This window comes from Phascolarctos cinereus, unplaced genomic scaffold (assembly GCF_003287225.1).
Source record: "Phascolarctos cinereus isolate Bilbo 61053 unplaced genomic scaffold, phaCin_HiC Scaffold_1;HRSCAF=81, whole genome shotgun sequence".
NCBI lineage: Eukaryota > Metazoa > Chordata > Mammalia > Diprotodontia > Phascolarctidae > Phascolarctos > Phascolarctos cinereus.
Genome location: NW_027555514.1, coordinates 134918398 through 134928155, shown reverse-complemented (window position 1 = coordinate 134928155; position 9758 = coordinate 134918398).

Sequence of the window (9758 nt, the reverse complement as noted above, 5' to 3'; positions counted from 1 at the left end):
AGAAATTAAAGTAAATTTGGCTGGCTATCTTGTCAGCGCTCATGAGAAGTAGTGTGGCTGTCAGAAGCAGGGCCAGAAATGATCAGAATTTGGAAGAAATATCAATGGCCATCTGTGTACAATCCATACATGAAAGCAATTCCCAGTGGAATATACTCAACAAGTGGTCAGGGAGTCACTGGATGACTGGATACCTCCTCTAAGGAGGAAGAACCTACCGCCTCTTAAAACAACCTCTTCTATTTTTCGACACTTCTAATTGTTAGGAAGTTATTCCTGACATCAAGCCTAAATTTATCTCTATGCAGCTTCCACCCATTGTTCCTGTTCCTGTCCTCTGGCTCCCAACAAAGTAAGGCTAATTCCTCCTCCAAAGGACAGTTCTTGAAATGCTTGAACATAGCTATCATATCTCCCCTGAATCTTTTCTTTCCCAGGCTGAATATGCCCATTTCCTTCAACCAAACTTCATATGGCATGGACTCAAGGTCTTTTACCATCCTGGTCACCCTCCTCTGGATATTTTTCAGTTTATCCTTAAACCATCATACCTAGATCCAAACACAATCTTCCAGATGAGGTCTGACCACAGCAGAGTAGAGCAGGATTATCCCCTTCTTTCTTCCTGGATAGTATGCTTCTAGTAATGCAGCTCAAGATCCTATTCCCTTTTTTGGTTGCCACATCACACTGCTGCTTCACGTTGAGCCTACAGTCCCCTAAAACAGTGGTGTCAAACTCAAATATAAAAAGGGAACACTAGACTATGCATAACTATGTTGTGTACAAACTATATACAATATGTAGCCTGTAGGCTACATATTGACTTAAAAAACCTCATGTTATTATACACACATGTACACATGTATGTGTATATATCTATATGTAAATACATATAATATACATATATGGGTATGTATAAATATATTAAAATCAGATGGGAAGCACATTTTAATCTGGTTTAGGCCACACTTAATAATACTATAGGTTTCATGAAGCCAGACTATGTGTCTGAGACTTCTGCCCTAAAATCCCCAATTTTTTTCAGAACAACTTCCATCCAACCATTCTTTCCCCAATCTTATGCCTGTGAAGTTGATTCTGTGTACCCAAGAGTAAGAAATTAGATTGCAATGTATAAGATTGTGACAGATATCCCAGACCCAAACCTTAGCACACATGGCAAATTCAGATGCATTATTGGGTGTTGAATGGAGGATGATTAAAGCACAATGACATCTTGAGACTGTTCCTTTGATGTTTCTATACTTGGCAACTCATCATTGTTCTTGCCTGGGTGAGAAAGGCAGCAGAGATAGGGTGTGTGCTGTTGGGAGACTAATTGCACCACCGTAAAAGGAAATTACCATTGGCCAGGATGGTGCAATCTCAAGTTCAGGATGAGTTCTGTGAGGACAGAGGAAGTGGTGGGGCCTGTAATTTTGGCTTACTTTATGCCAGCCATCAGCCTCCACCCTGGTCACCTTTAATCAACAGGGAAGACTGTTGTCAGGGCTGCAGACTGGAGGAGAGTGAGTAGGAGGAGGCATCCTAATTCATTCCATCCTTCAGATTATGTGCATGCTAACCATTCTCAACTCCCAAATGAGGGTGTAGGTAATAAGGGATATATAGAGCTTGGGGTGGGAGGAACTGAATACACTGCTCAAATAAGATTTTTCTCTTTACCCCTGGGGGATTTTTAATAAAAGTTAAATTGTAAGAAGCTGAACAGGATCCCACCCATCACCTTTATCTCCAACCTGAGCAGGAACTCTTACTGGCATATCATTGCTTAGCTTGAGAGGAGATTCTGAGTTTTTGACACTTTATTTGAAAATAGGATGAGCATTTTGGGCTCTCTTCTAACCTAGGACAGAAGCAGAGCCCAAAAGGAGAATGGGAGAATGACACCAAGATTCTAGTCTAAGGAAGTTCTTGCGTGTCTATACCGAAGAAGTTGTAAACCTCAGAAGGGTGGGAGGCTGGCTCTAGATCTGCTACCTCATTGCAAGAGCTGTGACCTCTGCATGAAACAGCTGGTAAAACCTAGCCTGAACAGGAGCAGAACTCTTAGGCTGAGTGATCCCCTCAATAACTGAGAAACCAGCCAGGAGAAAATGTAACAGAACATTCTTTTTGCCTGGGCAGTGAGAAATATGTATGGTCATAGAACCATAGAGCTAGAGCTGGAAGGGACCTTAGAAGCCCCAAGTACTGGTCAGCTGTTGGTGCTGTCTATCTCTTCAAACTGCCTTGTTTTTGCTTCTCCAAGCACATCTTGTATCTCTCTAATAGAATCTAAGTTCATTGAGGGCAAGGATTGTTTTCTTTTTCTATCCCCAGTACTTCACAGTATACACTTAATGAATGTTTGTTAAATTGAATTGGTGTCAGCCTCCTGGGATAAGTGGAGACATTTTCCTGGAATTGGGGGAGTTGCGGAAGGAGTTCAAAAGAAATAGGACTTCTCCACAAATAATCTGGACCTTTCATATGATGAGCACATTTGATGCTAGGACTATATCATGTTCAACTTGCTTTGAGGCTACACACCCAATGAAATTAAAGCATATTTGTGGTTTTTCTAATTGATAAACTTTGAACACACCTGACAACCATAAACAAACACAGCAAGTTTCCAACTATTCTGCTATTACAAAGAGAGCTGCTATGAATATTTTCATACCAATACATCTTTTTTTTTCCCATCAATAACTTTTTTTAGTTTAAACCTAGTTGGAGGCTGGGCCAAAAGGTGTGGTGAATCTTGTAACTTTTGTGTGGTATAAATCTAAATTGCTTTCTATAATAGTTAAACTAATTTACAGCTCCTGCATCAGTGGATTAATGTGGCCACTTTTTCTCAGTCCTTCAAACACTACCTTTTTTTATCCATCATTCTCCTGAATTCTTTATATAGTAACCCTTCATATATTGCCATATTTAATGCTTCACTTTATGTAAATGTATATTTATAAGTATTATTTGAACACACAAGCATATCATAATGCTTTGTCATCCTTTGTTAGACATATTCCCAGTTTCTGGCTAATACAAATTAAACAGCAATTGATATTTTTAAAGAAAAAAAATTTAACATGTTTGCCAAATTTATGTATAAGGTGATAATGTCAGAATTAAATCAGACTCTTTCCTCAAACAGTTATGTGATTATTAAGGCCCAGCACTGTATTGGCAAGAGCATTGGATTTAAAGCCAGAGAAACTCAGTAGAGTAGTACCATACTAAGAGTTTGAATTTCAGGTCTCCTAATTACTACCATTATGACTTTAATCTTTCAGGGTCTCAGTTGACACTTTCAAAATAAAGACTTCGAATGAAATAATTTCTAAAGACCCTTAAAGCCCCAGATCTCCTGATCTCCATATATTACAAAAACAGATATTTATTAGGGACAGACTTTCAAAGGAGGTGTTATAGCATGAAATACGCCACATTTATGGAGTGGTTATAACTTTGGAAACATCTTTAGGTCAAATAGAAATGATTAAGAAATTAATTCCTGGACTTTGTTTTCCTCCCTTTTACTACACTGTATGTTTCATCCTCTCTATTCCTATCTCCACCCCCACCTCCCCACAGTGCCTTTAGGAGATCAATAATTTTTCCTTCAAGGAAGCTATTATTTCTTCTAGTTGAGGGAATAGTTGTACTGATTCATAGAGTCTTGATTCATAGAGATCTTATCAAGAAAAGTTTGACTAACTTGCTGCCACAGTGGCAGGGAAAGTGCCTGGTCTTTTGGCTATTGTTCAAGAACCAAGTTAGAGGAGATTAATGCAGAAATGATGAGAATAAAAAACCCAACAGACTCAGTAGCCAGGAATCAGAATGTAAATATACATTAGGCAAAGAGGAATATAGGTATAAACAGGGCAGGAGCCAGGAGATGAGAGTCAAAGGTGCACCTATCAGGGCATCATAAAAAACAAGAATTCATGTAATACTACAGCAGGAAGATTGTATTTGGAAGGGTGTTTTCTCAGCATTCTGTGTAGGAAGAATGACTCAGCAGTTCCTATTATTGGTCCATTCCATTATCAAGGCCAGACCACAAGTAGCCCTAGCAAAGCTGCTGTCCCTTCCCATGCCCCACCTACTTTGAAAATTCTTACTCTAGTGTCTCTAGCCACTGGTTTCCCCTGGGTCCATAACAAGGAAACTGAGCTCCAGATATGTGATTGTATAATATATTGTATAATTTCTCTCAATGTTGAATGGATTTTTACTTTAGAGACATCCTACCAAGCCTGAGCTGTTCACCAACCAGGTAATGTTCTCAAGTTCTATGGGTATGTACTTTCTTCATCTTGTATGAGAAAAGAAGGGATGAGAAGGAAAATGATGGGAAGGGAAAGTGATGGGGAGGGAAGGGAAAGGAAGGGAAAGTGATGGGAAGCGGAAGGAGAGGAGAGGAGAGGAGAGGAGAGGAGAGGAGAGGAGAGGAGAGGAGAGGAGAGGAGAGGAGAGGACAGGAGAGGACAGGACAGGACAGGACAGGACAGGACAGGACAGGAGAGGACAGGAGAGGACAGGAGAGGAAGAAGAGAAGTTTATGGGGAATAGAGGGTGGAGAAGTCTATGTGAATAGTAGAAAGATAGATTTAGATAGGTGTAGGGCCTATGCTCATATAAAGGCATAGCTGGTGTATTATATATCCTCCTAAAATCTCTACACAGTTGTCAGTTTGTAGTAATACTCTACTATGTGTATGATTTCTAGTGATCCATTAACCAAGTCCTTTCATTCACCTTCACTTCAGTTTACCAAATGATTACTACATGCCTATGATATGCAAGGCACTAGGCTGGATATATACCAAAGGAATGAAATAATGTTTGCCTCTCAAGTAGTTTATAGTCAGTCCACTAGTAGCCTGCTGTGAAACTGTCAGACTCTCCTACCTGATTTGGACCTCTTGAGGGGGAGAAATACCCATAAATACCACTTGGTACATTACTACAGACTACTTTGGCAAATTTTCAGTATCATCTTGGAAAGCAGAGAAAGAAAACAGAGAAGAGAACTCTAGGAGGATGGAACATGGAACAGAAATTTTCCTGAGGGGTGAAGGCAGGTCTCTGGACAGTAATGAGTTCTCCTAGCCTCAAAATCTCTCCAGTTGTGCCTATTTTTTTTCCATTCTCTTCCATTTCAGAAGAGGAAATATCCCTTTTATCCAAGGCTAAAACTTCCACTTATCCCATTGACTCCATTCCTTCCTTCCTCTTCTAAAACCTCTCCTTCCTAGAATCTTCAGTCTCTTCCTTTCCATTTGTTCCTTCCTCCACGCCTATAAATGTGATACCTGACAAAATCTTCACTTGACCTTGATACTGCCTTTAATTAATATCATATTTCAGTTCTTTGTTTCAATAGAAATTCTCAGCTTAATGACCTTCCACCATCCCATCATGTCTTATTATTTGTTCTCTAAGCTTTTATAATCTAATTTCTGTTCTCACCACTCTACTGAAATTATTTTAGTAACCACCCTATTCTCCAAATTCCTTTTTTGGGAGGAGTAGCATGGTATAGTAGATAGAACATTAAATTTGAAGACAGGAAAGATATGGGTTCAAATCCTGTCTCCAAGATATAATAGTTTGGTTACTTGCCCTCTTTGAGTCTTTCTTTATTTCCTCTCCTCAGTCCTGAAAACACAGGGTGAAGGTGTCTCCAATGAGGGAGAAAATCAGGAAAGGGCTCTTGATGGAAGTAACACTGGAGCTCAGACTTCAAGAGGATCTTATTTGTAAAACAAGGATAATTTTATCAGTAGCACCTCCCAGGGTTGATGTGAGAATCAAATGAGATAATTTATGTAAAGTACTTTGCAAAAATTAAAGATGTATGTGTATATGAGTGTGTGTACGCAAATGCATATATATCAGTTATTATTCCTTTTTTTGTCTTGCTGGAATATTTGAATATGCTGACCTCCCTACCCTTCTTGAAATGGTCTCCTCTGTTTGGCTTCTACTCTCAGTGTTTTCCTTTCTTTGTATCACAGTAGCACAGTGCCTGACTTGTAGTAGGTACTTAAGTGCTAATTGACTGACAGAATGACTGATTGAATTTGTATCCTTAGATAGACTTTTTTTCTCCTTTCTTCCTCAGTTAATCCAGTTCTAGATATCAGTCATTCTAGCTATCTCCATCTGTCCACTTTTCCTTATGTGGGAGGTGGTAATCTGGTATCCAGATTTTATCATATCTCCTAAATACTTTATGGACATACCCCAAGGTTGGTTTCTTAACCTTGTTATTTTCTATAAATACTCTTTTCTTTGGAGATATTATCCATTTTTGTGACTTATCACTTCCATTCAGATGACTCCCAGATCTAGATCTCTGGTCCCAAATACAAAGAGTAAAGGAGCCAAGAAAGAGCAAGGAATCATCTGGAGAGAAGTAGAAAAGGAGGAACCAAATGAGTAATTCAATTGAATGAGATAATCCCTTCCTGCTTATCAGATCTTGGTTTGCCTTGCACTAGATCACATTAGTTCTGTAGCTAGATGTAGACATCTCTCTTGGGGATGTCACTTTATACAATGGAGGAAAATTAATAATCACTAAAGGACTCAGTAGAACCATTTAACCTTTAGAGTCTACTTTTCATTTGCAGTGAGGGTGACAGGACTGTCCTCCTATAGGGAAACTCAACACAAAGCAATTAGACTTTCCTCAGAAGGGCCAAACAATTGAGCCCTAATGACTGAATGCCTAATACAAAGAACAAGTGTGGCCAATAAATAGGTTGCCACAATAGTGAGCTATGAGGACTGAACTACTGCTGGGCCCTCACTGACAGAAGTACCCCATGTTTGATCACTGATTGACCCAACTATTTACTGGGAAGTTCCTATATACCCAATATTGATTTGGTCAACTACATTTAGGCAATTAAAGTAAAGCTCTCTTGATCATAACCGGTTTAGCCAATATCATCTAATCCAGACAGTCAGGTTAACAAACTACTAATCACAATGTTCTTGTGGATGATATTGTGGGGAGGGGTGTACAATCCAGACCACCTGCTGACTGACTGCCTCAAAGGTCCTCCTTTGATCAGTGTACAGACCTTTATTTCCTTCCTTTCTTTTCTTTTCTTTCTTTTTTAATTTGAATTTTATTTTCAGTTCCAAATTTTGTGCCCCCTGCCCTACCCAATGAGAAGGGAGGAAGACCAAAGCCTTGAAGAGCACTTTCTTCTCTCTGATAACCTGAATAGAACAGACATTCCTCTGGTCCTTTCACCCAACTTTCACTTTATCCTTACATGCCTCTTAGTAGGTAGTGGCATAAAGACAAATAACAACACATTTCTCCTTGAAGTGACTTCCTTGAGAAGAGGATACGATTCCTTTGATTCTTATTGGCAGCTCTCTTGGCTAAACCTTTTTGCTCTTGTGAGGAGATTGTGGGTGAGGCAACAAGAGAAAACAGAAGCATTCAAAAGATCCTGAGGCAGGTAGTTTATTAGTCGCAGGCATGCGAGTGTGCAGCCCCCTAACCCTGCTGCCCCATGGGCATCTATCACAAATGGTGTGTGTGGACCCTGATCAAGAGCCCACATCTCTAGGTCTTTGCCCTTATATATCTAATTATTGCTTCTGGGCAGATTTACAGGAAGGGGGACCCTTGAGGCAGTCAATCAGCAGGTGATCTGGGCTGCACACTCCTTCCCCATTACCAACCATAAGAACATTGTGATTAGCAAAGTTTGTTAACCTGGCTTATCTGGATTAGTTGATGTTTGCTAAAGTGGTTATGATAAGGAGAGATTTACATTAATTGCCTAAGTGGGTACATAGGAACTTCTCAGTAAATAGGCCACTTAATCAGTGGTCAAACATAGGAATACTTCAGTCAGTCCAGTTTTCATAGCTCACTTTTGTGGCAACCTATTTGTTGGCCATACTGGTTCTCTGTATCAGGGTCTTAGTCACTGGGACTCAGGTGCTTGGTCTGTCTGAGGAAGGTTTAACTGCTTTATGATGGGCTTCCCTAAAGAAAACACTACATTTATTTTTTTAATTGTTTTTTATTTTTTAGGTGAGGCAATTGGGGTTAAGTAACTTGCCTAGGGTCACACAGCTAGCAAGTGTTATTTGTCGGGGCCGGATTTGAAATCAGGTCCTCCTGACTCCAGGGCCGGTGTTCTATCTATCTACTGCGCCACCTAGCTGTCCCTATTTGTTCATTTTTTAAAAGAAAATTACAAGAGGAACTACTACTCTAGAAAAGATAGTCTGACTAAGGTTTTCTGGTGCATGTATAGAATGCCTCAAGTAGCATCTCTCCACATGATGAGACTGGGAGGTTGCTTCTGGGACAGTCAGGATGACATGTGGTAGAAATGGCTTGGGAAAACCTGTGGAGAGTGCGTTGTGTAACTAGTTTTAGCTTGCTAATCACATGGTGAAGAAGATGCTGAGGCTGTTAAGCTGCCGGAGCATTTAAAAGCTCTTAGCCAGGGCCACTGGCTCTTTAATCCTTTAGACTGCTCTGCTCCAGGTGCTGTGACCCCTTCACCCATGGTATCCTGTTAGAGACTATGTTGTAAGAGGAAAGGCCTTGGGGTATTCTCCATTTTGAAGTCGTGTGGCCTAAAAATTGATTTCAGTCCTTGGCCTCTGTTCTTTTCTATTCTCATAAAGGGGAAGTGAAACGTCTATGGCTTTGTGGGATTAGAAAGAGCCTGAGGGTGCTTGGCATTCCAGAGTTCAAGAGTCTAGAAAATACTTTGTTATTCCAGGTTTCCAGGCTGAGTTTTGAAGTCAGTTTAGCATCAATGCCTCAAGGAGTAGAGAGTGACTTTCTGGATCCACACCAGTAGAAGTAGAGATGAAGACTAATCTGGCAATTATGCTACATCTGGACATAAATTTTGTGGAACCAATGCTATGTAAGCTAGGATGAGCCTGCTCCTCCTACACATCAAAGTGTTGAAGGGATAGTATGCTCCTCCCCCCATCCCCAGATACTGGGGAAAATGTCTTTGCATTTATTCTTGTTATATCTTTGAAATAAGTATTATTTTGTGTGTGGGGAAACTATTTAAGCTTAAGTGCTTAAATGCAACTAGGGTGCTAGTTACTGGCACCTAATAGTGAGGGGAACACAGCTGGTAGAGACTTGAGCTAATGGGATGCTCTAAAACCCTGACAGGTAGACATAGCAGCCTGAATGTGGGAGAGTAAGCCAAAGTGTATTTAATACATAACCAAAAGGGAGGATCCATTTGCTGAAGCAGAAATGGTAAGAACCTTATAAGGAAGTGACCATTCATCATAGAGCTTGAGATAGAGGTGGAGAAAGCTGGGCATAGTCTGACGTCATCAGATTAATCTTTTAAAAACATCCCTTTCATCTAGGTATCTCTTGGCTCAAAGGTCTTTAACTGCTTCCCACTGCCTACAAAATAAAGTCCGAATTCCTTAATTTGGTTTCCAAGGTCGCTCTAAATCTAATATCCTATCTTTGCAAGTATAGCCCTTGTATTAGAAATACCCCTATCATTTAACCCTTCCTTCCTTCATCATGTATTTATTATTTTATATTTAATAGTTACTTGTATAAGAGTCATTTATCCCTCAACTATATTATAACAACTTTCCTGAGTGTAGAAACTGTAACTTTAATTTTGAACCTCCTTTCTAACTCCCAGGAACCTAGCTCAGTACTCTTTACACAGTGTTTAATAAATGTTTGTTCAATTTAATTA